At 37.1% G+C, this 27,953-nt stretch overlaps 1 protein-coding gene and 1 long non-coding RNA gene across 6 annotated transcripts in view; one reads left to right on the plus strand and one right to left on the minus strand.

Moving 5' to 3' along the window:
- Nucleotides 1–27,953, plus strand: part of LOC105486313 (uncharacterized) — a 384,056-nt gene that overhangs the window by 339,180 nt on the left and 16,923 nt on the right. The window lies entirely within an intron of this gene.
- LOC105486311 (uncharacterized) overlaps nt 1–27,953 on the minus strand; it is a 237,332-nt gene that overhangs the window by 186,290 nt on the left and 23,089 nt on the right. For 4 of the 5 annotated variants that reach the window (XR_011621127.1, XR_011621125.1, XR_011621123.1 and 1 more), the window contains exon 2: nt 10,603–10,699. The exons of the other annotated variant lie outside the window; for it this stretch is intronic. The gene's annotated coding sequence lies outside the window, so the exon portion shown is untranslated. The remainder of the gene's footprint in view (nt 1–10,602; nt 10,700–27,953) is intronic. 5 annotated transcript variants of the gene reach the window in all.

Genomic DNA, 27,953 nt, shown 5'->3' on the forward strand with positions numbered 1-27,953 from the left:
AGATTCCATCTCAAAAAAAAAAAAAAAAAAAAAAAAAAAAAAAAAAAAAAAAAAAAGATACCTAGGAATATACTTAAATAAGGAGGTGAAAGATCTTTACAATGAAAAGTCAAAAACATTGATAAACTAAATTGAAGAGTGTACAAAGAAATGAAAATGTATCCCATGTTCATAGATTGGAACAATTAATATTGTTAAAATGTCCATATAACCCAAAGCAACTGTTGATTCAATGTAATTTTTATCAATCACCCCTTGAAATTCTTCACAGAAATAGATGAAACAAACTTAAATTTTGTATAGAAATACAAAAGTCCCCAGACACACAAAGCAATCTTGAACAAAAGAAAAAAGCTGGAGGCATCACACTATCTGACTTTAAAATATGATACAAAGCTATAATTACCAAAACAGCATGGTGCTGGCATAAAAAGAGACACACAGGTCAGTGGAACAGAATAGAGAACCAATAAATAAATCCAAGCATTTATAGCCAAGTTTTTGTTGTTGTTGTTGGTGGTGGTTTTTTTTTTTTTTTTTTTTTTTTTTTTTTTTTTTAATAAAGGCGCCACTGACACATTGGGGAAAGGAATCTGGATGCGGGGAAAGCTTTATTTCCACATGCAGAAAAATAAAACTAGACTAATCTCTCACCATATTAAAAAAATCAACTCTAAATGGATTAAGGAATTCAATGTAAGACCTGAAACTATAAAACTATTAGAAGAAAACATTAGGGAAATGCTTCATGAAATTTTACTGGGCAATAATTTTTTGGATGAGACCTTAAAAGCACAAGCAATAAAAGCAAAAATAGACACACATAATTACAGCAAACTAGAAAGCTTCTGCTCAGCAAAGGAAATAATTAATAAAGTGAAAAGACAACCTACATAATGGAGAAAAGTATTCCATAAGCCAGTTTTAAAATGGGCAGAAAATAACAAATAAGCCAATTTTTAAATGGGCAAAAGATTTGAATAGACATTTCTCAAAAATAGACATACAAGCAGTCAATAAATGTGTGAAAAATGCTCAATATCACTAAATATCTGAGAAACAGAAATTTAAAAAACACAATGAGATATCACTTCACCTCAGTTAGAATGGCTATTGTCAGAAAGACAAAAAAATTACAAATGTTGGCAAGGGTATGAAGAAAGGAAAGCTCATATAAACTGTTTGTGGAAATGTAAATTGGTATAGCCATTATGAACAACAGTATGGATGTTCCTTAAAAAATTAAAAATAGAACTACTATATGATCCAACAATCCCACTACTGGGAATGTATCCAAAGAAAATGAAATCAATTATGTCTAAGAGATATATGCAGCCCGTGTTCATTGCAGCATTATTCACAATAGCCAAGACATGGTATCAACCTAAGTGTCCATCAACAGATGAATGAATTTTAAAATGTGGTATATATACCCAATGGAATACTATTTAACCATTAAAAGAATGGAATCTGGTCATCTGTGACAATCTGGATAGACCTAGAGGACACTACATTAAGTGAAATAAGCCAAGCACAGTACAAATACTGCATTATCTCACTTGTGTGGAATCTAAAATGTTTATCTCATAGAAGTAGAGAGTAGACTAGTAGTTAGCAGTGGCTGGAGAGTGTAGGAGAGATGGAGGGATTGGGAGAAGTTAGTCAGCAGGTACAAAGCTACAGTTAGGATGAATAAGTTATTGTGTTCTATTAGGCAGTAGTTTAACTATAGCTAATAATGTATTGTATATTAATAGCTAGAAGACAGAATTGTAAATATTCTTTATGCTGCATGTGAGTATCTAGTTTTCCAATAGCATTTATTGAAGGAACTGTCCTTTCCCCATTGTGTGTTCTTGGCCCCTTTTTCAAAAATCAATTGACCATAGATGTGTTTATTTGTGGTCTTTCTATCCTACTCCACTTGTCGATGTGACTGTTTTTAAGTCACTGCCATGTTGTTTAGATTACTATAAATTTATACCATATTTTGAAACCTGGTAGTGTGATTCCTCCAACTTTGTTTATTTTTTTTATCAAGATGGCTTTGGCTTCACCAAGAGCAGAATATCTGATATATTAATTAAAATAATAATATACTTGTTTGTTATCAAACTTCTGATGATATATCAAATGACTACTTTTTTTTGAGACAAAGTCTCATTCTGTCACCCAAGCTGGACTGCAGTGGCACAATCTTGTCTCACTGCAGCCTCTGCCTCCCAGGCTCAAGTGATTCTCATTCCTCAGCCTCCTGAGTATCTGGGATTACAGGCATGTACCACCATTCCCATTATAGCTACTACTTTAACAATTCTGTTTGTACTTATGCCATGCTTACACATAGTTTTATTCCAACTTTCAACATGGAAACAAACATACAATCTTCATAACACCAAAAAATTCACCAGTGCATTTTTCTAACATAAGGAACTATAGTTTTTATCATCCAGTTATATATTTTAATAGTTAATAAGTATTATTTTCTTCAATTGTGCTTGCCATCAATTATCTTTCCAAACAATCTATTTTAAATTGCCAGAGCCTCTCTGCAAAAAATCCATGTTTGGACTCTTAAATATTCCATGATATAGGAATAGGACAGAAGCAGAAATCTGGCACATGCGACATAATATTCAGATAAGCCATGGACAAAAGAGGTCAATTCATGAAACAGAAGGAGACTAAAGAGTAGGCAGAAAGATGAGGCTGCCAGGATCCTTTTCAAGCAATTTACCCATACCACTTAATATAATAGGGACCGGAGATCAGTGGATGAAGAAAAAGCAATTATTAGAAGCTAGGTTCTACATATCATTCTTCTCACCCTAGCACATTTTTGGTGTTCCACACTATATAGAACTTTTTTAAAAAGGCACCACATATGGATTTTTAAAGGTGCAACTCTGCTTCTGAGACTCACTTCTCTCTCCCTTGGTCATTAGAAAGCAGTGCTGGAGGTAAACATTGAGTCAGAGATGGTGCCCAGCACTGCAGCCAGGTCTCACACCCATATGTTAGATGAGCGCACCCCCTATTTCACTAGGCTCTAGAGGAATCTGTCCCAGCATTAGCTGCCATAAATCATGCTTCTGGTGTTTATGAAACTTTGTCAAATTCTTTCTGGAACAGATGAAAAACATTTTTCCATTTAGGACACTCTATCCATGGAAATGTTTGGTGCTCATAGGTGTTGGGCAGAGTTCCCTATGGAGTCAGGATCCGGCCTGGTCCTGCTTAGAGCACTGAGCAAGTCTTTTCAGATGCCAGCAGTTGTAGGTGAAAGCCACAGAATTAATAATTTTCTGTCACCAGAGTTTTTAATGTGGCTGAGTAAGCTAGAGGAGACACAAGAAAATTTCTCACTAAGAAAAGGTCTCCAGGGGTTCAACTCCTATTAATCACGGCTTTCACAGTCTTTAGTGTGATCTGAGGGTTGATCTGAACCATGTTCCTCTAGGTAATTATGTATAGAATTGCAGATGTGGGTAGGGTGAATTACATGGAGTGAAAAATCATAGAAACAATAGAAAGGAATATTTCGAGTAGAGGTATAGACTGTGTTGATAAAATAAAACCATGGTAGTTGGCAAAGTAGCCTAACCATACTGTCATTATAAAATACAGCACAATAGGAACTGTTCTTGCATGTTATTTATACAGTGAAGCTGGCCTTTATATGAAGATCGCTATTCAGATAGCAGAAATACTTTGATACGAGGGTTGTTGAAAAACAGAAATCACCAGAGGCCCAAGGTCCAGGATGCTTGGTCTTTGTCAGCTGATGTAGAGGGAAAGTAATTTTTTAAAGTGATATATTTCTTTGGTGTATGGTATTCCTTGAAACAGCTCTCCCCTGCTCCATCGCATTCAGGCTACACTCCATTTCCTTGCCCTGCTTTGCCCTGTGCTGGCTCCCGTCTTTTGAAGGATCCAACTCAAGCCTCACCTCCACCTCTTCCTCTTTATCTTAGTCCTCCAACCATCAACTTTTGTTTTATTATTATTCTTACTAAAGCTCTGTCTTGTCTTTCAAACTCACTGCACACCATTGCTTTCTACTGGACAAACTTTGTTCTATACAATAAATTTATTTGCCCAAAAGCAAAGACTAAAGTAGCTTCTTAGTGATCAGAAAAAAAGCACTGATGAAAAAACAGATGAAACTGCACTGTTGCACTGATGCATGATGAGGTACAAATTATTAATGGAAGCTCTAAAGCAATAGAAGTATAGGAAATAACTGTGATGAATAAGAGTGGAAGAAACTCTGAACTAGTTCAAAAGTGTGTGTGGGGTCGGGGGAGGGAGAGAGAGAGAAAAAAACTCTACCGATTTGGAAATTTAAGCATCAAAATTTGTTTTACAAATGCAAATTCATCACTCAGTTTTATAATGTGCAAATGACCTAAAGTATCCAAAATATAAGTTACTCTGCCAGGATTCTTCCACATGAAGTTTTTTTCAAAAGGCACCTTTGAGCATTTGTTTTCACATCATTCATTTAAGTTTTTCACCAATGTGCTAAATTATGCAGTACTCCAATTAAAGTCAACTTGGAAAAATCTGAGTGCTTTGTTAAATTAGCACCAGTGGTATTCTTCCAGATAATTTTCCCTGTGTTCATTTGCCAGAAAGGATTTAGATTTCTTTTTTCTCAGTTCAGACTCAGATTAATCTAAGAAACATAGTTTTATCAAAGTAATTTGTTTTGGACTCAGAAGTTATTCTTTCTTCCCTGCTATAATTTTTGTTCATTTATAATTTGAGTAATAAATGTTTAAAATTTATTAAATTTAGACTAATAATTACCTATAACTTATGAGTAACAAAATAAAAGCCTGCAGGATGCTAAAACAATAAGGTCTGGTGTTGAAGTTATATTGTCCCATGTTTCCTAGAGCATGAAAGATGAATGTGCATATGCATGGTTCTCAACAAAGTAACAGGATGAAACATCACTCACTTCCAAAACAGACAGGATAAACAGAGTGGCAGCTTTAAAGTCCAGAATGCTAAAAAACTCATTGCCAACACCTTATGACCCTACGTTCAGTACAACATATAAAGACCCTGAGCTTCCAGCCATGCTGAGCAGTTGAAGAGATTTGCTGGAAAAACGGCTTTCTGAAACATGTCTGAAAATTTAAGCACAAAATCCCTGCTCCACTAGAGAGCACTAATGACCAAACTCTTCCTGCTGGAACTTTGGCAGAGACAATTTCACTTTTTGTAAATCTCCTCAATACATTTTCACCACTTCAATGAACTTCCCTAAAGATCTAATAATATATATGGTGATGAATACAGAATCTTTAATAGAGAATGGCTTCAATGGTTTGTGTCATGACAGTATTTAACAACAACAACAACAAAAATAGAGGTAGATTGTAAACTCATTAGTATGACCTGTCTTTTTATTTTAAACTTCAATATAGTGCAAAATATTTCAAAGTTACAAACAATGTCAGTACCGAGACAGGGAAAGTGATAAATATGACTGTGTGGAATGTGACACCTTTTCAATGCTCATATTCTGGCACAATGTCATCTAGAATTATGCTACGCTCTCTCCTTTACCAAATAGCAATTGTGTGTTCCCTGAGGCTTGTAGTCAATCCTAAAGGGCTGTCCTAGTTTTTAGATGCAAAATGAATCCAGAAAGCAACACCCAGATTGTTATGTCATTATTGTCACAGAACCATGAAGCCATTGGGTGGAGGTGATGCTGGTGGGCATTAAATATATAACATTTCAGCAACACAAAACTAAAATAAAATAGTAATTAAAAAGTTTATTTTCTAACTAAAATGAAATATTTTTGAAGAATATATCTCAATTTTGCCATGGAAACTTTGAGAAATAGTGTTCTTTTGATAAATCTTATATATAAATTTATTTGGTTGCCAGCTTCTTCTGAGTCAAAATCCACAGATAATAGGAACTAAAAGTCCTTGTAGATGAGTATGGGATAAAAAACTTCTCAGACTTGGTTGTAAATATACTGACTCAGGATCTCTTTGTTGTGGTCTCTTTCCCCCTCCTCCATATCTCACACATATTTCATAGTTGGCTCCACACTTCCTTCTCAAATCTGTTCTCTCTCCCATATTTCCATTTTCATTGAGATACATCAATCCATTCAATCCATTCAGCTAGAAAACTGTGTGTCATCACTCTCCTCCCAGCCAAATGGCCAAGTCCTAGTGATTCTGTTTCTTAAACCTCCTTCGATTATTTCCTCTCATTTCCAGGCTCTCTATGACAGCTTTAGGTAGGCCCTCATTTATCTCACTTGGATTTATAAATTATTAGTTATCTCTCTGCTTCTACTCTCTCCCTTTCAAATTCACCCTCCCCATTAGCACAAGTGCTTTTACTTTCTCAACCCTACTTCAATACTTACATGCCTCTTTATTGCCAGCAAGAGTACTTCATATACTTTTTAATGTTACAAAACCGTGTAACAAGTGCTGTAGTTGACTTATGCAAGATGCGTCTGTGTTTCAAAGGAGGACAAGATCAACACTGATCTATTTTAATGCAAAACCTACTCTGTCTTCCCCACCGCTTATAGGAGGGCTCACACCCTCAGACAGGAGACCTTTGACAAAGTGGTATATGTTTAATTAAATTGAGACTAGAACACAAGCTTTGGAGAGTAATATATTCAAATTTCTAACCCACTGGGTACAAGATGTGTATCTGCGCAAGTCTTTATATATTTTTTTACCTCTAAAATGGGAATAATTATGCCTACAATACAGAGTTTATGTGATGGCTCGTTGAGACAATTGATTTTATGTTTCTAACACACTAGCTAGTGCATAGTAGGTATTCATAAATATTTGTACTTGTTCCTGTAAAGACGTGTAGGAAAACAAGAAGATGACTTACTACGAAAAGTCCCTTCAAGCAGGGAAAAACACAGAAAAGAACTTGTCCAAGTGTAACTGTATGGCGTATTTGAGGAACTCTAAGTGATTAAGCAGTTTGAAGGGGAGAACAAACAGGATGTAAAAACTGAGGGGAAAAAAGCAATGGTTTGTTCATAGAAGATCTTATGTTTTACCTTATATCCCTTCCTCTATACTAATCTATTTAAGCCTTTTCAACTTTCTGGTCACTTTCATTCCCTCTGTAACTAAGTTTATGAACTTAGGAGACCATATTCACTGTTTCTATTTTCTCAAACAACTTTGGTCTAGTTTCTAGTCCCATCACTCCGTTGATGTTATCATCGACATCACTAACAACTTCTTAATGGCCACATCAAGTGGACCCTTGACAGCCCACAATCTTCTCGAACTGTTTGGAGGATTTTGGTATATTACTCAACTTCTGGAAAATCACTTCTTCCTTGATTTCAGTTATTTCTTTCACTTTTATGGTTTTATTTTTATCTATTTGGCCCTTTCCTTACCATCTCTTTCAGGAGATCCTAATTCTTTACCATCTCTTAAATCTGTGATTCTGTCCTTGGTTCTTTTCTTTCTTTATTTTTTTTTTGTCTCTTTTAGAACTCATCTTCAAAAGTAACTTTAGGTATCTACAGGGTCCTTATAATTCTCAAATCTAATATGTGCTATAAGCCCATACCACTCTACTTATAATTTTAATCTCCCTACTAGACTGATTTCTATAAGAAGCAAAAACCTTGTCTTTCTTGTTCACTCCTTTGAACTGTCTAACTGTGGTAGACTGCATTTCTGTTTTTAATTCTTTGCTCCTTGCTGTATCCATTTACCATATGATTTTACATTCCCTCCTTTAGAGACAATACTCTTTCCTAACACATTGATGTTGGCCTTGGCCATATGACTTGCTTTGACCAATGCAACATGGGCAGAATGACAGAAATGCAGCACCAAACCTAGTCATAAGAGGTGCTATGTGCTCTACCCTTCCCTCTAGTGTTCTTGCTCTCCCTCTGTCATAGAGTTTCTACTGGAAAACTGATGTGCATTCATCATTCCCTCACTGGAATGATGGAACCAATTTATTCTAGTGATTCTGTAGTTGTGCAGAATGAAGCAGAACAGTCCCAGCCAACCTATAATCTTGTGGCTGGGATAATAAATAATTAATATTTCAAGCCGCTGAATTTGTTGTTTATTTTTGATGCAATATCTTTGTAATATAGCTAAGATACTAGTTGATACTGATGTGCATTACATTTTGATAAACATTTGTTGATGAATGAAAATGGAGCCTTTGGGTTAAATGTGATCTTAGTCAAAACATAATTATAAACCAAACAAAAATGTTGCAGTTCTTGTGAAATGGGCATGGTGAGAGCTGGCAGCCATGGAGTGGGTACTGTTTGGATCTCCTTCTAGAAAACCTGTTGGAGAATCATGGTTGACTGTGGATCCACCATATTTGTACTGAGGCCATCTTTCTACCAGTCTAGTTACAGCCAATGAGTAGGCACAGCGTGCATACTAGTGCTGTCCCATTCCTAAAAATGCAGAGTCCCTCTCTTTGGCAACTTTGGCTAAGTGATACTTCATAGGTGAGGTAAGACTTTCTCGCAGTTTTGCAGTTTGGCTCTTCCTATTCAATTCTTCTTTCCTCTCTCTTTTCACAGACCAGCATTGAGGTCTAAATATCTCCCCCTGCCTGCTCCTGCTATCTTCCCTTCATCCTTCATAGCTCCCAAAGAACATCTCTTTTATGCCTAAACTTGTCTTGAAATTTGATTCTCAGAGGACCAGAACTGACAAGGACCAAGTGCTTAGTCTATTTTAAGCTACTCTAAAGTGATGTTCCCCCTGAGAGACACCTAATTGCTCATGAGAGCACAGTTGAAAATGACTGGACTTATGAGTAATATCCAAATTTCTCATTACAGCACATGTGATTCTTTAAACAATGCTCTCTACTTTATTTTCTGCTGCTTCTCCCTAGAAATGCTAGTCTCCACCAACTTGAAGTGTTACATATATCTATATGATCACTTTTAACAAGCAATGTGATGCTTATCACATAGAAATACTATCTGCCAATGAGATACTATCTCACACCAGTCAGAATGGCGATTATTAAAAAGTAAAAAAAAAAAAAAAAAAAAAAAAAGGTTGCTGGTGAGGATGTACAGTTACAGGAACACTTACACTATTGGTGGGAGTGTAAATTAGTTCAATCATCGTGAAAGACAGTGTGGCAACTCCTTAGTGACATAGAGGCAGAAATACTATTTGACTCAGCAATCCCATTACTGAGTATATACCCAAAGGAATAGAAATCATTCTATTATGAAGATACATGCATGCGTATGTTCACTGAAGCACTAGTCATGATAGCAAAGACATGGAATCAACCTAAATGTCCATCAGTGATAAACTAGATTTAAAAATGTGGTACATAAACACCATGGAATACTACACAGTCACAAAAAGCAAGATCATGTCTGTTGCAGGAACATGGATGGAGTTGGAAGCCATTATACTTAGGAAACTAACACAGGAACAGAAAAACCAAACACGGTATATTCTCACTTAGAAGTGGGAGCTGAATGATGAGAACACATGGACACATCAGGGGAACAACACACACTAGGGTCTGTCAGAGTCAAGGTAGGGGAAGAGCATTAGGAAGAATAGCAAATGGATGCTGGGCTTAATACCTAGGTGATGGGATGATCTGTGAGTAAACTACCATGGCACATGTACCCCTGAATTTAAAATGAAAGTTGAAGAAAAAATAAAAGGAAATACTATCCCTAACAAAGTGTAAGCAATTTGGGACAATAACCATTTATTTTTTGCTGTTAATCACCAGACTAGTAATTATTCTAAAATTACATTTTAATAAATTTAAAAACAAAGCAGGGATTCTACAAAAAAAATTATTGATTTAATCCAAACTTTTTCTCTACTTGCAGATCAAGCCACCAGCAAATGCACCATTAACCTGACCATTCAAGGCAGTTACCCCACATCTTGCAAAAATAGTATAATATGATAACTGGCTACACTAACTAACGTATTGTCTTTACAATGATAATCAATAGTTTTAAAAGATATAATTTCCTGGTAGAACTCTATTTGTTTTGTTTTCTACAAATTTGGTGGTAATGATACAAAAGTAATTTGAACATTACTTTAGAAAAAATATGTATATTATATATATATACACACACATAATATTTTTAGGAAAATTATAATTCTGCTCTTGCAGCTTACAGTTCAACTTTTCATTTTCCTTTACATACACAATAACAATGACATCTCAAAATATGGCATACAAAGTTGTCATTTTTTCTAGATTTCTGTACTCTCATGGACTTAACTGGATCCAGTTAAACCTATGTAATAGTACAGAAATCTGTAGTATCGAACTGGAAAAATTTAGTAATCCTCTCCTCAATACCATAGTCCATAAATTTATTGAGTCCTCCATTTTTTAAGGTTTTACTTTTTTCTATTAAAATGACACATGGCCAGATGTAGTGGGTCATGCCTGTAATCCCAGCGCTTTAGGAGGTGAAGGCAGGAGAATGGCTTGAAACCAGGAGTTCAAGATCAGCCTAAACAACATCGTGAGACCCTATCTCTAAAAAAGTAAAAAAGACAGTTAGCCAGGCATGGTGGCACACACCTGGAGTTGTAGCTTCTCAGGAGGCTGAGATGGGAGAATCGCTTGAGCCCAAGAGTTCAAGGCTGTGGTGAGCTATGACTGGGCACTGTACTCCAGCCTAGGGGACAGAGAGAGACCTTGTATCAAATAAATAAATAAACTTTTAAAAAAATAAGAGACCATAGAAACAAACAAAACAAAATCCTAGGGGGAAAAAACAATATAAACACATATTTTTTATACTCTGAAGTATACATAATTACTCTGAATCCCACAAGCCCAAGGAAATAAAATCATTATGAACACTTTGGTATATTTTATTTAAAATATAGATAGATAGTTGCATATAAATACAGACCCATAAATGCATATTGCAGCATATGTAACTTTAATATAATGGGATATATATGTGTGTGTGTTTAATATACATACACAAAAATATGTTTTTTTCTAGGTTTCATCTTATGCATCTTAGAGGAGAAGGGGAATTAGGAACTAAATGTATTGGTGGGGATTTAAATCAAAAATTCTGTGTCAAATCTGTGGAGTTTGTGTCTATGAGATTCCCAAGTAAAAATACTGAGGAAGCAGTTTGTATGTATGTGGAGCTCAGGGGAGAAGTCAGTTATATGATGTTGTAATGCTACATTTAAGGTTTTATGTCAAACTTTCAAATGGTAGCTCGTTAGCTTCTTCCTGTGGTATCTGAAGTGATTTCAACTCACTAATTTATTCAACAAATATATATTGCATTCTCTGGTAGCTAATACAAAGTGATACATAAAATAGTAAATATGTAGCCAATCAGAAGCTTATAATCTAGTACAAGAGATGATAAACAAGTAAGCAAAGAACACTGTAAACAAATATTCCAGATAGTAATGAAGAAAAAAATGTTGAAAAACAACGGCTTGTTTTGAGTTGGGGCATTTTAAATGGGTAGTCTGAGAAGATTCTTTCCGAGGAAGTAACTTAGATCCAAAGTCTAAAGAAAGAACCACATGTTTGATCTTATGATTGGGGGACCTGTCAGGCAGAGATGAACTTAAGAGTCAAGGTCCTCAGAACAACAAAGTTAATATTTAGGAAATGCAAAAAGGCCAATGAGGCCAAAGTATAATTAGCAGGAGAAAATCCTGTGACATAAGGTTAGTATGATAGAAAAGGATGGGTCATATGGAGCCTTGCAGGCCTTAGTGCAGTGGTCAGATCTTATTAGATGTACAACTAGAGGACATTGGAGAGTTTTATGTGTTATACTTTCTGGCTGTTGGGTTGAAAGTAGAAAAGAGTGGTTCAAGTGACAGTAGAAAGACAAAGTAGAAGACTATAGCTATGCACCTTATAAGACATGATGGTGCTTCTATTTTTGAAATATTTTGAATTTAAAAAAATCTGACTCACTTTGGATTTCCTATAGGAGTTATGGATGCAAAGATGTCAAAGATGACTCAGTCCTAGGTTTTGTCTTGAATAGTCTGATGGCTGATGATGTCATTTACCGAGATGGGAAAACTGTGGAAGAAACAGGCAGTGAGACACACCAAAATAAGAAGTTTGGATGGAATCTTTTATGTCTGAGGTTCTATGGAATATAAAAGTAAAGATATGAATTGACAGGTAGATAGATGAATTCAGAGAGCTTTGAGTTGTCAGCACTTTGATAAAATTCAAAGCCATGAATGAGACTATGCAAGATCATCTAGAGAAGCAGACCAAAAAAAGAAGAAGTCTAGGACAAAACTCTGAGAAACTGTGATATTTAGATCAAGTTCAAAAAGGAGGAGCCAGCACAGGAGACTGAAATTAATCAGACAGCAAGTAGCCTGGAAACTAGATGAATGGGGTATCCCCGATCCAAGAGAAATAAATTTTTCAGGAGTCATCACTGGGAGGAATGCTGCTGAGAGAGCTAGTAAAATGGGACAGAGAAGTGGTTATTAGAATAGTGAACTACATTTGGTCAGTGGAGTTGACAATAGCAATTTCTGTGGAGATGTGGTTTCAGACACTGACTTGCAGCAAGTGGAAGAAAAAACAAGCGAGGAGGAAGGAATATAGCCAGAGCAGATCATTTGTGCATGATGTCTAGTGGTTACTAAAGGCAAGAAAATTTTGGCAATAGATTTTTTTTGCTTTTTGGATGTGAGGTTTATATATATATATATATATATATATATATATGAATAATTCTGGAGAGAAAGACCCTTGATTACACAGGAATGAGAAGGGGTATCTTGTAGATGCCCTTGAAAAGATAAGGATATGTGGGATTCAGAAAACAAGTACAGGGTTTGTCTGGATCTTGCAATAGCTACAGTTTAACTCTTGTACTAGGAAGATAGAAAATACAGGAACAAATGCAAGTAGACATATAGATTCGCCGCTGTGAATTTTTGCCTGATTATTTCTACTTCTCAATAGAGAATGAAGAGACATAATTAAGAATTGGACTGGGTGCAAAAGAAAGGGTGGCCGATGATGATTGAGAAGAAATTAAAGTTACAAAAGAAAAGTCTCAAGATATAGGGAAGTAGAGTATAGGAAAAGAAAAATGGTAGGTTTTTTAAGGCAGTCTAGTGCATTTATTCAGAAGTTTATTCAGGATTTAAAATTTGACTTTAATAAATCACTTTTTTGTCTTATTTACCTTTCTATGGTGTGAGTGTTTCTTTTGAATTTGTGTGAGTTTTTTATATATGAAGATATTATGCTCTGGAATGTTTCTTATAATTTTTTTTTTTCCATTTGGGAAGTTACCTCATACTTTTTCTCATAATTTTTGGCATAGAAAATATTTCATTCTATTTAGGTAGCATAGAGAATGTTTTATTTTATTTAGGTTATTAAAACTATGAGTGTTTTCTACTGTTTTATTTTCCAGGCTTCCATGGCAACTTCTATAAAAAGTTCAGGAAAATAAAGACTTTCAACATTATAAAATTTCAAATTATAAGTGATCATTTTCAACTGATGAATCTCATTGAGGATTTTCAATTGATAAATCTCATTGAGGAAGACCAGGAATCAAGAGGTAGAAGACTAACTCAGCAGGTGGTACAGCTTAGGCTAGAGAGCAAGTCTGCCCAACTCCTGAGCAGTTTGTGACATTCATGGTCCCAATCAATATCTCTTTTAATAGTATCTAATATTCCAAAGCTAGGGAATCTCGGATTTTACCTATGCATCATAGAGTACTAGTTACCACATGGAGATGTGGAGATGATATAAATGGAAAGATATCTTGCTCTACAGGTAGTCTAGAGGATTAGAGTCTCTGGGCTGGTACCTCTTCCCTGGTACTGCTGGACTACAATTTTTGGGACATCTGTACTTGGTTACTTTTTGTGTCTCGCAAAAGTGTCCTGTGGATTCTTTTTAAGTTGAATCTCAAACTGGACCAAAGATATTAGATGTTTGTTTAGGCATGGGATAGAATTCAAACATTACTAAAAATCTAAAGCATGTAGAGTGGGGTTACATGCTATAAATCTGATTTTAGTGTTTTGAGCTCTATTAAAGAAATTCTATGAAGTTTGTACTTTTGAATGGAATCTCCTCTATATGATAGTGTTTTCCTTCAGTTTCTAGTGCAGAGGGAAAAGAGGGAGGGGAGAATTTTTGAGAAGTTTTAGCATGTTAAAACTAGCATATAGAGGTTAGAATATGATCCTAGAAGCAAAAGAAGCACTTTTATTTATTTACACAATTTTCAAAGTAAGTACTGCCCTTCAAAACCTTCCTTGATGAAAACTATTCAAATACTAAGTACGTTTTCTAATTAACTAGTCACTATCATCTTGTTTCAAATATCTTGAAACTAAATCTTTATGAGAACTGTTGAATCAAAGGTTATAAAGAAAAATTTTTGTACCTTTACTAAAATATGCACATCAAAAAGAAGATAAGGTCACTCTAATTGCCTAGATTGTTATATTCTACACAAGGCTAATCAGAAAAGTTATGTTGCAGCTGTTAATCCAGTCAGGTATAACTTTCCCCACATGATGATATGAATGTCCAAACCTCCGTCCCACTATCAAAGAGCACATTAGCACTTTTGCAAATAATTAAAAACATTTTCAACTGAATAAAGGGAAGTTTTTAGCAGCTTGGGAAATTTTCACTAGTTTTTCTATTTACACTGTGGTAATGATAATTCATCTCTTACCTATCAGTATCTTGAGGATGTTTAATATCATTACTGTGGATTATCATGTACATTTTTAATTAAAATTCTCCTCAGATAACTTTTTTTAAATAAACACAGCATAACTGTCTTAGTCCTTACTGATTTGAATAACAAGCTGTATATGCCTATCTGTGTGTTTGTATGCACAGATATATCTGTGTAATACCTAAAAACCTTTTGGCCTAGGTGGGGCTTGGTTCTCCGAGTCTGGCTAGTTTGTTTTCTCGGATGCCTGTATTTTGTTGAAAACAAGCATGCTCAGCTGATGAGGCAGTAGAAATGGCAGATTCTTTCTGCTAGGCATTTTTATTTTTTTCTGATTTTTCATCACAAGGGACCATTTTGACTTTCTAGCCTTGATACTGAATTGACCATTTTGAAAACTGTAGACTTCATTTACATAGAATTAGAGGTGATGGGTGCAGGAGTAACTGCTGCATTATAGACCGAGTTATACTAGGTAACATATACAACAGTGTGGTTATGATTAGCCTGGCAGTATAATTGTGTCATTGTCACTGTATTTCTTGGAGTATTGATGACTTTTTTTTAAAGCAGTTCTTTGTTGGCCGGATTTCCAGGAGTACCCACCAGACGTTTATAGTTTTGGACATTGCCAACAAAATGCAAGTAATGCCTCTCAGACATTCTGGTAATCAAAAATGTCCCTTTGTATTTCCAAATACTCCAAAGAGGAATAGGTAACACCCCAGGTTATGGACTACTAAATAAATGATTTCATAAAGGTCACACTAATAAAATTTTACAAGTGTACCCTTGTTTTACTCTTAGATCTTGTTTTACACTAGATCTTCTAAAGCCCATCCGAAAATGCTACTTTTTAGATACTACCTAAACTCTAGTACAGCTCTGCTCTGTAAGATTTCACGAAGGGCAACATCAAAATTAGGTTTGTTTTTGTTCTCAGTGCTAGTTCCATCTTGGGTTCACTCTCTCCTGCCACAAACTTTGGATAAAAATGTAGAGTGATTTCTCTGAAAGGTAATACTTTGCCCCTTTTGTGTTTTCTTTTGGAGGCTCTCTATTTCTTCCACTCTATTTGCTGCTTTCCAACCTATGGTTTAAGGATCTAATCTCCAACACGTGAGAGATTCTGGGGTGAGTTGAATCACTGTTCACCTAGAGAAGAGATGAAAGATCATAAGCAATGTTTGTATATACCTGGGTTAGTAGAGTTACTAGACAGAGTGGATGGAATATTCCAAAAAGAAAGCTAGGAGATCAAAGGGGATAAAAAAAGAACAGTAAAATGTTGCCAAATTAATAATACGTCACAAAATCAAGGGGAAAATAAAAATTTGAATCACTGGAACTGTGTAACAGGTTGCATATTACCTATAAGGTAAATCAGAATCATCTGAAAACAAAAAGCAGCTTCTGGTTCACAAGCTGTTTCTACCCATTTCTGCTTTTTTCATGTGGGTGAAGGATTATATACTCTGTTGACTTGGGAAATTTTATAAGGAGGTTAGTGCATCTAATTAGGTATCACAAAGCTCACATAAGATAAGATAAAAGATAAGACAAGATAAGGTTGGTACAAAAGTAATTGCAGTTTTTGCATTGTTGAAATTTGCCTTTTGATATTAGAATAAGTTTTAAACAAATGTGGTTATGTTATGCATCATTTTAATACATTTCTCGCTTTATTTATTTATTTTTTTTTTGCTAATGACGTATTACTTGCTGTTCATTTTATATTTAGTTTAGACAATGGAAATGATGTCAGACAAAAAGCAAATTCAAGTGATTTTCTTTTTTTATTATTATTATTATACTTTAAGTTCTAGGGTACATGTGCATAACGTGCAGGTTTGTTACATATGTACACTTATGCCATATTGGTGTGCTGCACCTATCAACTCGTCAGCATCCATCAACTCGTCATTTACATCAGGTATAACTCCCAATGCAATCCCTCCCCGCTCCCTCTTCCCCATAATAGGGCCTAGTGTGTGATGTTCCCCTTCCTGAGTCCAAGTGATCTCATTGTTCAGTTCCCACCTATGAATGAGAACATACAGTGTTTGGTTTTCTGTTCTTGCGATAGTTTGCTGAGAATGATGGTTTCCAGCTGCATCCATGTCCCTACAAAGGACACAAACTCATCCTTTTTTATGGCTGCATAGTATTCCATGGTGTATACGTGCCACATTTTCTTAATCCAGTCTGTCACTAATGGACATTTGGGTTGATTCCAAGTGTTTGCTATTGTGAATAGTGCCGCAATAAACATACGTGTGCATGTGTCTTTATAGCAGCATGATTTATAATCTTTTGGCTATATACCCAGTAATGGGATGGCTGGGTCATATGGTACTTTTAGTTCTAGATCGTTGAGGAATCGCCATACTGTTTTCCATAATGGATGAACTAGTTTACAATCCCACCAACAGTGTAAAAGTGTTCCTATTTCTCCACATCCTCTCCAGCACTTGTTCTTTCCTGACTTTTTAATGATTGCCATTCTAATTGGTGTGAGATAGTATCTCATTGTGGTTTTGATTTGCATTTCTCTGATGGCCAGTGATGACGAGCATTTTTCATGTGTCTGTTGGCTGTATGAATGTCTTCTTTTGAGAACTGTCTGTTCATATCCTTTGCCCACTTTTGATGGGGTTGTTTGTTTTTTTCTTGTAAATTTGATTGAGTTCTTTATAGGTTCTGGATATTAGCACTTTGTCAGATGAGTAGATTGCAAAAATTTTCTCCCATTTTGTAGGTTGCCTGTTCACTCTGTTGGTAGTTTCTTTTGCTGTGCAGAAGCTCTTTAGTTTAATTAGATCCCATTTGTCAATTTTGGCTTTTGTTGCCATTGCTTTTGGTGTTTCAGACATGAAGTCCTTGCCCATGCCTATGTCCTGAATGGTATTACCTAGGTTTTCTTCTAGGGTTTTTATGGTATTAGGTCTAACATTTAAGTCTCTAATCCATCTTGAATTAATTTTCATATAAAGAGTAAGGAAAGGATCCAGTTTCAGCTTTCTACTTATGGCTAGCCAATTTTCCCAGCACCATTTATTAAATAGGGAATCCTTTCCCCATTTCTTGTGTCTCTCAGGTTTGTCAAAGATCACATGGCTGTAGATGTGTGGTATTATTTCTGAGGGTTCTGTTCTTTTCCATTGGTCTATATCTCTGTTTTGGTACCAGAACCATGCTGTTTTGGTTACCCTAGCCTTGTAGCATAGTTTGAAGTCAGGTAGCGTGATGCCTCCAGCTTTGTTCTTTTGGCTTAGGATTGTCTTGGCAATGCGGGCTCTTTCTTGGTTCCACATGAACTTTAAACCAGTTTTTTCCAATTCTGTGAAGAAATTCATTGGTAGCTTAATGAGGATGGCATTGAATCTATAAATTACCTTGAGCAGTATGGCCATTTTCATGATATTGATTCTTCCTATCCATGAACATGGAATATTCTTCCATTTGTTTGTGTCCTCTTTTATTTCACTGAGCAGTGGTTTGTAGTTCTCCTTGAAGAGGTCCTTTACATCCCTTGTAAGTTGGATTCCTAGGTATTTTATTCTCTTTGAAGCAATTGTGAATGGAAGTTCATTCATGATTTGACTTTCTGTTTGTCTGTTGTTGGTGTATAAGAATGCTTGTGATTTTTGCACATTAATTTTGTATCCTGAGACTTTGCTAAAGTTGCTTATCAGCTTAAGGAGATTTTGGGCTGAGATGATGGGGTTTTCTAAATATACAATCATGTCATCTGCAAAGAGGGACAATTTGACTTCTTCTTTTCCTAACTGAATACCCTTGATTTCTTTCTCTTGCCTAATTGCCCTAGCAAGAACTTCCAACACTATGTTAAATAGGAGTGGTGAGAGAGGGCATCCCTGTCTTGTGCCTGTTTTCAAAGGGAATGCTTCCAGTTTTTGCCCATTCAGTACGATATTGGCTGTGGGTTTGTCATAAATAGCTCTTATTATTTTGAGATATGTTCCATCAATACCGAATTTATTGAGAGTTTTTAGCATGAAGGGCTGTTGAATTTTGTCAAAGGCCTTTTCTGCATCTATTGAGATAATCGTGTGGTTTTTGTCTTTGGTTCTGTTTATATACTGGATTACATTTAATGATTTGCGTATGTTGGACTAGCCTTGCATCCCAGGGATGAAGTCCACTTCATCATGGTGGATAAGCTTTTTGATGTGCTGCTGGATCCGGTTTGCCAGTATTTTATTGAGGATTTTTGCATCAATATTCATCAGGGATATTGGTCTAAAATTCTCTTTTTTTATTGTGTCTCTGCCAGGGTTTGGTATCAGGATGATGTTGGCCTCATAAAATGAGTTAGGGAGGATTCCCTTTTTTTCTATTGATTGGAATAGTTTCAGAAGGAATGGTACCAGCTCCTCCTTGTACCTCTCGTAGAATTCAGCTGTGAATCCATCTGGTCCTGGACTTTTTTTGGTTGGTAGGCTATTAATTATTGCCTCAATTTCAGAGCCTGCTATTGGTCTATTCAGGGATTCAACTTCTTCCTGGTTTAGTCTTGGGAGAGTGTAAGTGTCCAGGAAATTATCCATTTCTTCTAGATTTTCCGGTTTATTTGCGTAGAGGTGTTTATAGTATTCTCTGATGGTAGTTTGTATTTCTGTGGGGTTGGTGGTGATATCCACTTCATCATTTTTTATTGCATCTATTTGATTCTTCTCTCTTTTCTTCTCTATTAGTCTTACTAGCAGTCTATCAATTTTGTTGATCTTTTCAAAAAACCAACTCCTGGATTCATTGATTTTTTGGAGGGTTTTTTGTGTCTCTATCTCCTTCATTTCTGCTCTCATCTCAGTTATTTCTTGCCTTCTGCTAGCTTTTGGATATGTTTGCTCTTGCTTCTCTAGTTCTTTTAATTGTGATGTTAGAGTGTCAATTTTAGATCTTTCCAGCTTTCTCTTTTGGGCATTTAGTGCTATAAATTTGCCTCTACACACTGCTTTAAATGTGTCCCAGAGATTCTGGTATTTGTCTCTTTGTTCTCATTGGTTTCAAAGAACATCTTTATATCTGCCTTCATTTTGTTATGTACCCAGTAGTCATTTAGGAGCAGGTTGTTCAGTTTCCATGTAGTTGAGCGGTTTTGATTGAGTTTCTTAGTCCTGAGTTCTAGTTTGATTGCACTGTGGTCTAAGAGACAGTTTGTTATAATTTCTGTTCTTCTACATTTGCTGAGGAGTGCCTTACTTCCAATTATATGGTCAATTTTGGCATAAGTGCGATGTGATGCTGAGAAGAATGTATATTCTGTTGATTTGGGGTGGAGAGTTCTGTAGATGTCTATTAGGTCTGCTTGCTGCAGAGATGAGTTCAATAATTGGATATCCTTCTTAACTTTCTGTCTCATTGATCTGTCTAATGTTGACAGTGGGGTGTTGAAGTCTTCCATTATTATTATACGGGAGTCTAAGTCTCTTTTTAAGTCTCTAAGGACTTGCTTTATGAATCTGGGTGGTCCTGTATTGGGTGCATATATATTTAGGATAGTTAGCTCTTCATGTTGAATTGATCCCTTTACCATTATGTAATGGCCTTCTTTGTCTCTTTTGATCCTTGATGGTTTAAAGACTGTTTTATCAGAGACTAGGTTTGCAACCCTTGCTTTAATTTGTTCTCCATTTGCTTGGTAGATCTTCCTCCATCCCTTTATTTTGAGCCTATGTGTGTCTCTGCATGTGAGATGGGTCTCCTGAATACAGCAAACTGATGGGTCTTGACTCTTTATCCAGTGTGCCAGTCTCTTTCTTTTAATTGGAGCATTTAGTCCATTTACATTTAAGGTTAATATTGTTATGTGTGAACTTGATCCTGCCATTATGATATTAACTGGTTATTTTGCTCGTTAGTTGATGCAGTTGCTTCCTAGCATCGATGGTCTTTACATTTTGGCATGTTTTTGCAATGGCTGGTACCAGTTGTTCCTTTCCATGTTTAGTGCTTCCTTCAGGGTCTCTTGTAAGGCAGGCCTGGTGGTGACAAAATAAGCATTTGCTTATCTGTAAAGGATTTTATTTCTCCTTCACTTATGAAACTTAGTTTGGCTGGATATGAAATTCTGGGTTTAAAATTCTTTTCTTTAAGAATGTTGAATATTGGCCCCCACTCTCTTCTGGCTTGGAGAGTTTCTGCCGAGAGATCTGCTGTTAGTCTGATGGGCTTCCCTTTGTGAGTAACCCGACCTTTCTCTCTGGCAGCCCTTAACAGTTTTTCCTTCATTTCAACTTTGGTGAATCTGACAATTATGTGTCTTGGAGTTGCTCTTCTTGAGGAGTACCTTTGTGGCATTCTCTGTATTTCCTAAATTTGAATGTTGGTCTGCCTTACTAGGTTGGGGAAGTTCTCCTGGATGATATCCTGAAGAGTATTTTCCAACTTGGTTCCATTTTCCCCCTCACTTTCAGGTACCCCAGTCAGACATAGATTTGGTCTTTTTACATAATCCCATACTTCTTGGAGGCTTTGTTCATTTCTTTTTCCTCTTTTTTCTTTAGCCTTCTCTTCTTGCTTCATTTCATTCATTTGATCCTCAATCGCTGATACTCTTTCTTCCAGTTGATCGAGTTGGTTACTGAACCTTGTGCATTTGTCACGTATTTCTTGTGTCATGGTTTTTATCTCTGTCAGTTCGTTTATGGCCTTCTCTGCATTGATTATTCTAGTTATCCATTCTTCCACTCTTTTTTCAAGATTTTTAGTTTATTTGCACTGGGTACGTAATTCCTCCTTTAGCTCTGAGAAGTTTGATGGACTGATGCCTTCTCTTATCTCGTCAAAGTCATTCTCCGTCCAGCTTTGATCCATTGCTGGTGATGAGCTGCATTCCTTTGGAGGGGGAGATGTGCTCTTATTTTTTGAATTTCCATCTTTTCTGCCCTGCTTTTTCCCTATCTTTGTGGTTTTATCTGCCTCTGGTGTTTGATGATGGTGACATACTGATGGGGTTTTGGTGTGGGTGTCCTTCCTGTTTGTTAGTTTTCCTTCTAACAGTCAGGACCCTCAGCTGTAGGTCTGTTGGAGATTGCTTGAGGTCCACTCCAGACCCTGTTTGCCTGGGTATCAGCAGCAGAGGCTGCGGAAGATAGAATATTGCTGAACAGCAAGTGTTCCTGTCTGGTTCTTGCTTTGGAAGCTTCATCTCAGGGGTGTACCCCACTGTGTGAAGTGTGGGGTGTCGGTCTGCCCCTAGTGGAAGATGTCTCCCAGTTAGGCTACTCAGGGGTCAGGGACTCACTTGAGCAGGCAGTCTGTCCATTCTCAGATCTCAACCTCTGTGCTGGGAGATCCACTGTTCTCTTCAAAGCTGTCAGACAGGGTCATTTGCATCTGCAGAGGTTTCTGTTGCTTTTTTTTGTTTGTTTAGCTGTGCCCTGTCTCCAGAGGTGGAGTCTACAGAGACAGGCAGGACTCCTTGAGCTGCTGTGGGCTCCACCCAGTTCGAGCTTCCCAGGGGCTTTGTTTACCTACTTAAGCCTCAGCAATGGCGGGCGCCCCTCCCCCAGCCTCACTGCTGCCTTGCAGTTAGATCACAGACTGCTGTACCAGCAATGAGGGAGGCTCCATGGGCATGGGACCCTCCCGGCCAGGTGTGGGATATAATCTCCTGGTGTGCCGTTTGCTAAGACCCTTGGTAAAGCGCAGTATTGGGGTGAGAGTTGCCCGATTTTCCAGGTGTTGTGTGTCTCAGTTCCCCTGGCTAGGAGAAGGGATTCCCTTCCCCTTTTCGCTTCCCAGGTGAGGCGATGCCTCGCCCTGCTTCAGCTCTCGCTGGTCGGGCTGCAGCAGCTGACCAGCACCGATTGTCCGGCACTACCTAGTGAGATGAACCCGGTACCTCAGTTGCAAATGCAGAAATCACCCATCTTCTGTGTCGCTCGCGCTGGGAGCTGAAGACTGGAGCTGTTCTTATTCGTCCATCTTGCTCCGCCCACATGATTTTCTTATTCAATTTAAAAATGGGTTATAAAGCAGCAGAGACAACTTTCTGTATCAACAACCCATTTGGCCCAGGAACTGCTAATGAACGTACAGTGGTAGGTAAAGAAGTTTTGCAAAGGAGACGAGAGCCTTGAAGATGAGGAGCGTAGTGACCAACCATTGGAAGTTAACAACCGCCAACTGAGAGCAATCATCGAAGCTGATCCTCTTACAAGCACACAAGAAAAGTTGCCGAAGAACTCAATGTCAACCATTCCAGGGTCGCTCAGCATTTGAAGCAAATGAAAAAGTGAAAAAGCTCAATAAGTGGGTGCTTCATGAGCTGAATGAAAATTTTAAAAATCATCATTTTGAAGTGTTGTCTTCTCTTATTCTATGCAACAACGATGGACCATGTCTTGATAGGATTGTGACGTGTGATGAAAGTGGGTTTTATATGACAACCAGTGATGACCAGCCTTGTGGTTGGACTGGGAAGAAGCTCCAAAGCACTTCCTAAATCCAATCTTGCACCAAAAAAAGGTCGTGGTCACTGTTTGTTGATCTGCTGATGGTCTGATCCACTACAGCTTTCTGAATCCTGGTGAAACCATTACATCTGAGGACTATGCTCAGCAAGGCAATGAGATGCACCAAAAACTGCAATGCCTGTAACTGGCACTAGTCAACAGAGAGGACTACAGTAACCCAAACAGCATGGTACTGGTACCAAAACAGAGATATAGACCAATGGAACAGAACAGAACCCTCAGAAATAATACCACATATCTACAGCCATCTGATCTTTGACAAACCTGTGAGACACAAGAAATGGGGAAAGGATTCCCTGTTTAATAAATGGTGCTGGGAAAATTGGGTAGCTATAAGTAGAAAGCTGAAACTGGATCCTTTCCTTACTCCCTATACGAAAATTAATTCAAGATGGATTAGAGACTTAATGTTAGACCTAATACCATAAAAACCCTAGGAGAAAACCTAGGTAATACCATTCAGGACATAGGCATGGGCAAGGACTTCATGTCTGAAACACCAAAAGCAATGGCAACAAAAGCCAAAATTGACAAATGGGATCTAATTAAACTAAAGAGCTTCTGCACAGCAAAAGAAACTACCAACAGAGTGAACAGGCAACCTACAAAATGGGAGAAAATTTTTGCAATCTACTCATCTGACAAAGTGCTAATATCCAGAACCTATAAAGAACTCAATCAAATTTACAAGAAAAAAACAAACAACCCCATCAAAAGTGGGCAAAGGATATGAACAGACACTTCTCAAAAGAAGACATTCATACAGCCAACAGACACATGAAAAAATGCTCATCATCACTTGCTATCAGAGAAATGCAAATCAAAACCATAAGATACCATCTCACACCAGTTAGAATGGCAATCATGAAAAAATCAGGAAAGAACAAGTGCTGGAGAAAATGTGGAGAAATAGGAACACGTTTACATTGTTGGTGGGACTGTAAACTAGTTCAACCATTGTGGAAAAGTGTGGCGATTCCTCAAGAATCTAGAACTAGAAATACTATTTTACCCAGCCATCCCATTATTGGGGATATACCCAAGGGATTATAAGTCATGCTGCTATAAAGATACATGCACATGTATGTTTATTGTGGCACTATTCACAATAGCAAAGACTTGGAATCAACCCAAATGTCCATCAGTGACAGACTGGATTAAGAAAATGTGGCACATATACACCATGGAATACTATGCAGCCACAAAAAAGGATGAGTTTCATGTTCTTTGTAGGGACATGAATGCAGCTGGAAACCATCATTCTCAGCAAACTATCACAAGAACAGAAAACCAAATACCTCATGTTCTCACTCATAGGTGGGAATTGAACAATGAGATCATTTGCACGCAGGAAGGGGATCATCACACACCAGGTCCTATTGTGGGAAGGGAGTGGGGAGGGATAGCATTACCTAAATAATGACGAGTTAATGGGTGCAGCACACCAACATGGCACATGTATACATATGTAACAAACCTGCACGTTGCGCACATGTACCCTAGAACTTAAAGTATAGTAAAAAAAACAAAAAGGCCCAATTCTTCTCCATGACAACGTCCAACCACACATCACACAACCGACGCTTCAAAAGTTGAACGCATTGGGCCACCAAATTTTGGCTCATCCTTCACATTCACCTGACTTCTCATCAACCAACTACCACTTCTTCAAGCATCTGTACAACTGTTTGCACATAAAACACTTCCACAGCCAGGAGGATGCAGAAAATTCTTTCCAAGAGTTTGTCAAATCCTGAAGTATGGATTTTTATGCTACAGGAATAAGCAAAGTTATTTCTCATTGGCAAAAATGTGTTGATCATAATGGTTCCTATTTTGATTAATAAAGATATGTTTGAACCTAGTCATAAGGATTTAAATTTCATGGTCCAAAACTGCAATTATTTTTGCACCAACCTAAGTACCTAAAGTATTCTTTACTTCCATAAAGCAGAACAAATGTGGGTTTCTTTAAGAGAAAAAAAAAAAAACACTATTAGAAAAAAATGTGAGTATAGCATTGATACATATACACACACACATGCACACACACACACCCCTGTGTGAAAATCCAAGAACATGAAAAAAAAAATAATAATGATTTATAGACTACCTTCTCTATGCAAAGTACTTTGCCAGATAATGAACCTACAAAATCTCTAGTTCTCACTAAAACCCAGCAAGGCATTCACATTTTACACATGAGAAAACTGAAATTGAGAGAGTTTGAGTAAGTTGGATATTGCACATGTAATGTTTTGTATAGCCAGGATTCCAACCTAGTGTTTGTGATTTCAAATTTTACAGTTTTTAATATTTTTTCATTGCATATAAATTAGATTGAGAGGATTAAATGCAGCCTTGTTACTTTTGTGTGAGCGATTTATCCCAGTTAAAGAATACTGATAGTACTTTTTTCATATATTTCACAAAATTAGGAAAAGAGGAATGACCAAAAAATTGTGGAAGACTTTAATTCTATAGAAATTAGCCATGGATTTTAAAAATTATTGACTTGTGTTGATAACATTGGAACTCTCAAAAAGTACATAAAGATAAGGGGAGTAACGTGAACTTCATTTTTTTAAAAAAGAACTAACTAGTGAAAAAAATGTAATAACAACTTTGGAAGCAAGTAATCATGTAATTTTGAGTTTAAATTGATCTGTGACAGGGACATTTATTTCAGAACTTTTTGTATGTTTAAAAATAAAATTTGGAAACTACTAGAATGTTCCCTAGTATGGAAAGTTGAACAAATTGTGGTGCATGAAAATGCTGGAAAATTACATAGTCATTCAAAAGAAAGCCTTAGTTCTATGTCAATCGTCTGGGTCAGAGTCTGTGATTATAGTGAGAGAGGAAAGCAGAAGCAGAAATGAATACATGGTATGATCCCTTACACAGGTTAGATTTTCCAGGAAGCAGAATCTGAGATGAAGTTTAAGATATTTATTTGGAAGTGTCTTGCAATTAACATTTATAAACAGGGGAGGAAAACAGCAAAATTGGGCAGAGGGTGAAATTGAGTTGTGAAGCAAGCCTGATGAGAATCTTGGCTGACACAGTGGGGAGGTCTAGAGCTAAAACGGCCATCAGAGTGTCCCTGCATCAGGTCCAAACGGCCAGTCAGTCACACTCTTAACTAGATTAGTCATTTGATGTGGGCTGCTTAGGAAATAGTGTGACCATGGGTGAGGCAGTTCTCTGAAGCTAGTAATCAGTGAAGGGACTAAGGCATCTATTGATAGCATCCCCACCGCCCAGCTTTTAGTCCTTCATTGAGGAGCAATCTGGGTGGTGCCTCTGTCCCTCACAATACCTAAAACAAAGTATACCAAAACCCAAAAGGTATAACCATAATTGTAAATGATTACATATGCATGGAGAAAAGTAGAATATAACCTTGATCATGGGGAAAGCAATTGGGCTGGAGGTAGTATAAGTAACGAAACAGAACAAAAGGGAAAGATATTAATAACAAGAATCCATAATACTTTATACTGGTAAACTTTAAAATGCATCAATATAATACTTAGAAGTATTAAGGAATAGTCATCCAATAGTATTTATCTCTAAGTTGTGACTACCTTTCCATTATGTGTCTCTATGTTCTTTGAGTAAAAATAAACATGTATTGTTTAGATAATTTTAAAGATTATAAAACTATTAATTTTTATTTTTGAAACAGAGCCTCACTTTGTCATTCAGACACTTGATCTCTGCTCAGTGCAACCTCCACCTTCTGGGTTCAAGCGATTATCCTGCTTCAGACTCATGAGTACCTGGAATTACAGGTGTCCGCTACCATGCTGAACTAATTTTTGTATTTTAAGTAGAGACAGGGTTTCACCATGTTACCCAGACTGGTCTCAAACTCCTGAGCTCAGGCAATCTATACCTCTTGACCTCCCAAAGTGTTAGGATTACAGGCGTGAGCCACTGCACCCAGCCAAAACTAAAAATTAATCGCAAATGACAAGGTCACTTGATTAAAGCAAAGCCTTAAGTTTTCAAAGAGCAGATTTCCAAAGGTTTAAATCATGTAGCAAGATGCTCTAAAAGACAAATGGTTGGCCGGGCGCGGTGGCTCAAGCCTATAATCCCAGCACTTTGGGAGGCCAAGGCGGGTGGATCACGAGGTCAGGAGATAGAGACCATCCTGGCTAACACGGTGAAACCCCGTCTCTACTAAAAATACAAAAAAAACCTAGCTGGGCGTGGTGGCGGGCGCCTGTAGTCCCAGCTACTCGGAGGCTGAGGCAGGAGAATGGCGTGAACCCGGGAGGCGGAGCTTGCAGTGAGCCGAGATCGCGCCACTGCACTCCAGCCTGGGCGACAGAGCGAGACTCCGTCTCAAAAAAAAAAAAAAAAAAAAGACAAATGGTTTTCAGAGGCATCAGTTGTGACACCAGTCGTAATATCCAAAAGTTAATGTTAATAAGTTAAGCTTCTTTATGCAATATACATTTAGTCAAATGTTTCTTGAGTGTATTTGATGAGCCAGAATCTGTTGTAGGTGTAGAGTTACATCCGGATGGAAAGCAAAGAAAAATTCTCACCCTCATGGACCTCACATTCTACAGGAGGGAAAGAGAAAATAAACAATAAGAGCAATAAGTGAGTTAAATACTATGGTAGGTTAAAAGTTGGTGAAGCCCAGTTCCTGAGAAATCAGGCTGTCAGACTCA

This window comes from Macaca nemestrina, chromosome 3, assembly GCF_043159975.1.
Source record: "Macaca nemestrina isolate mMacNem1 chromosome 3, mMacNem.hap1, whole genome shotgun sequence".
Classification (NCBI taxonomy): Eukaryota; Metazoa; Chordata; class Mammalia; order Primates; family Cercopithecidae; genus Macaca; species Macaca nemestrina.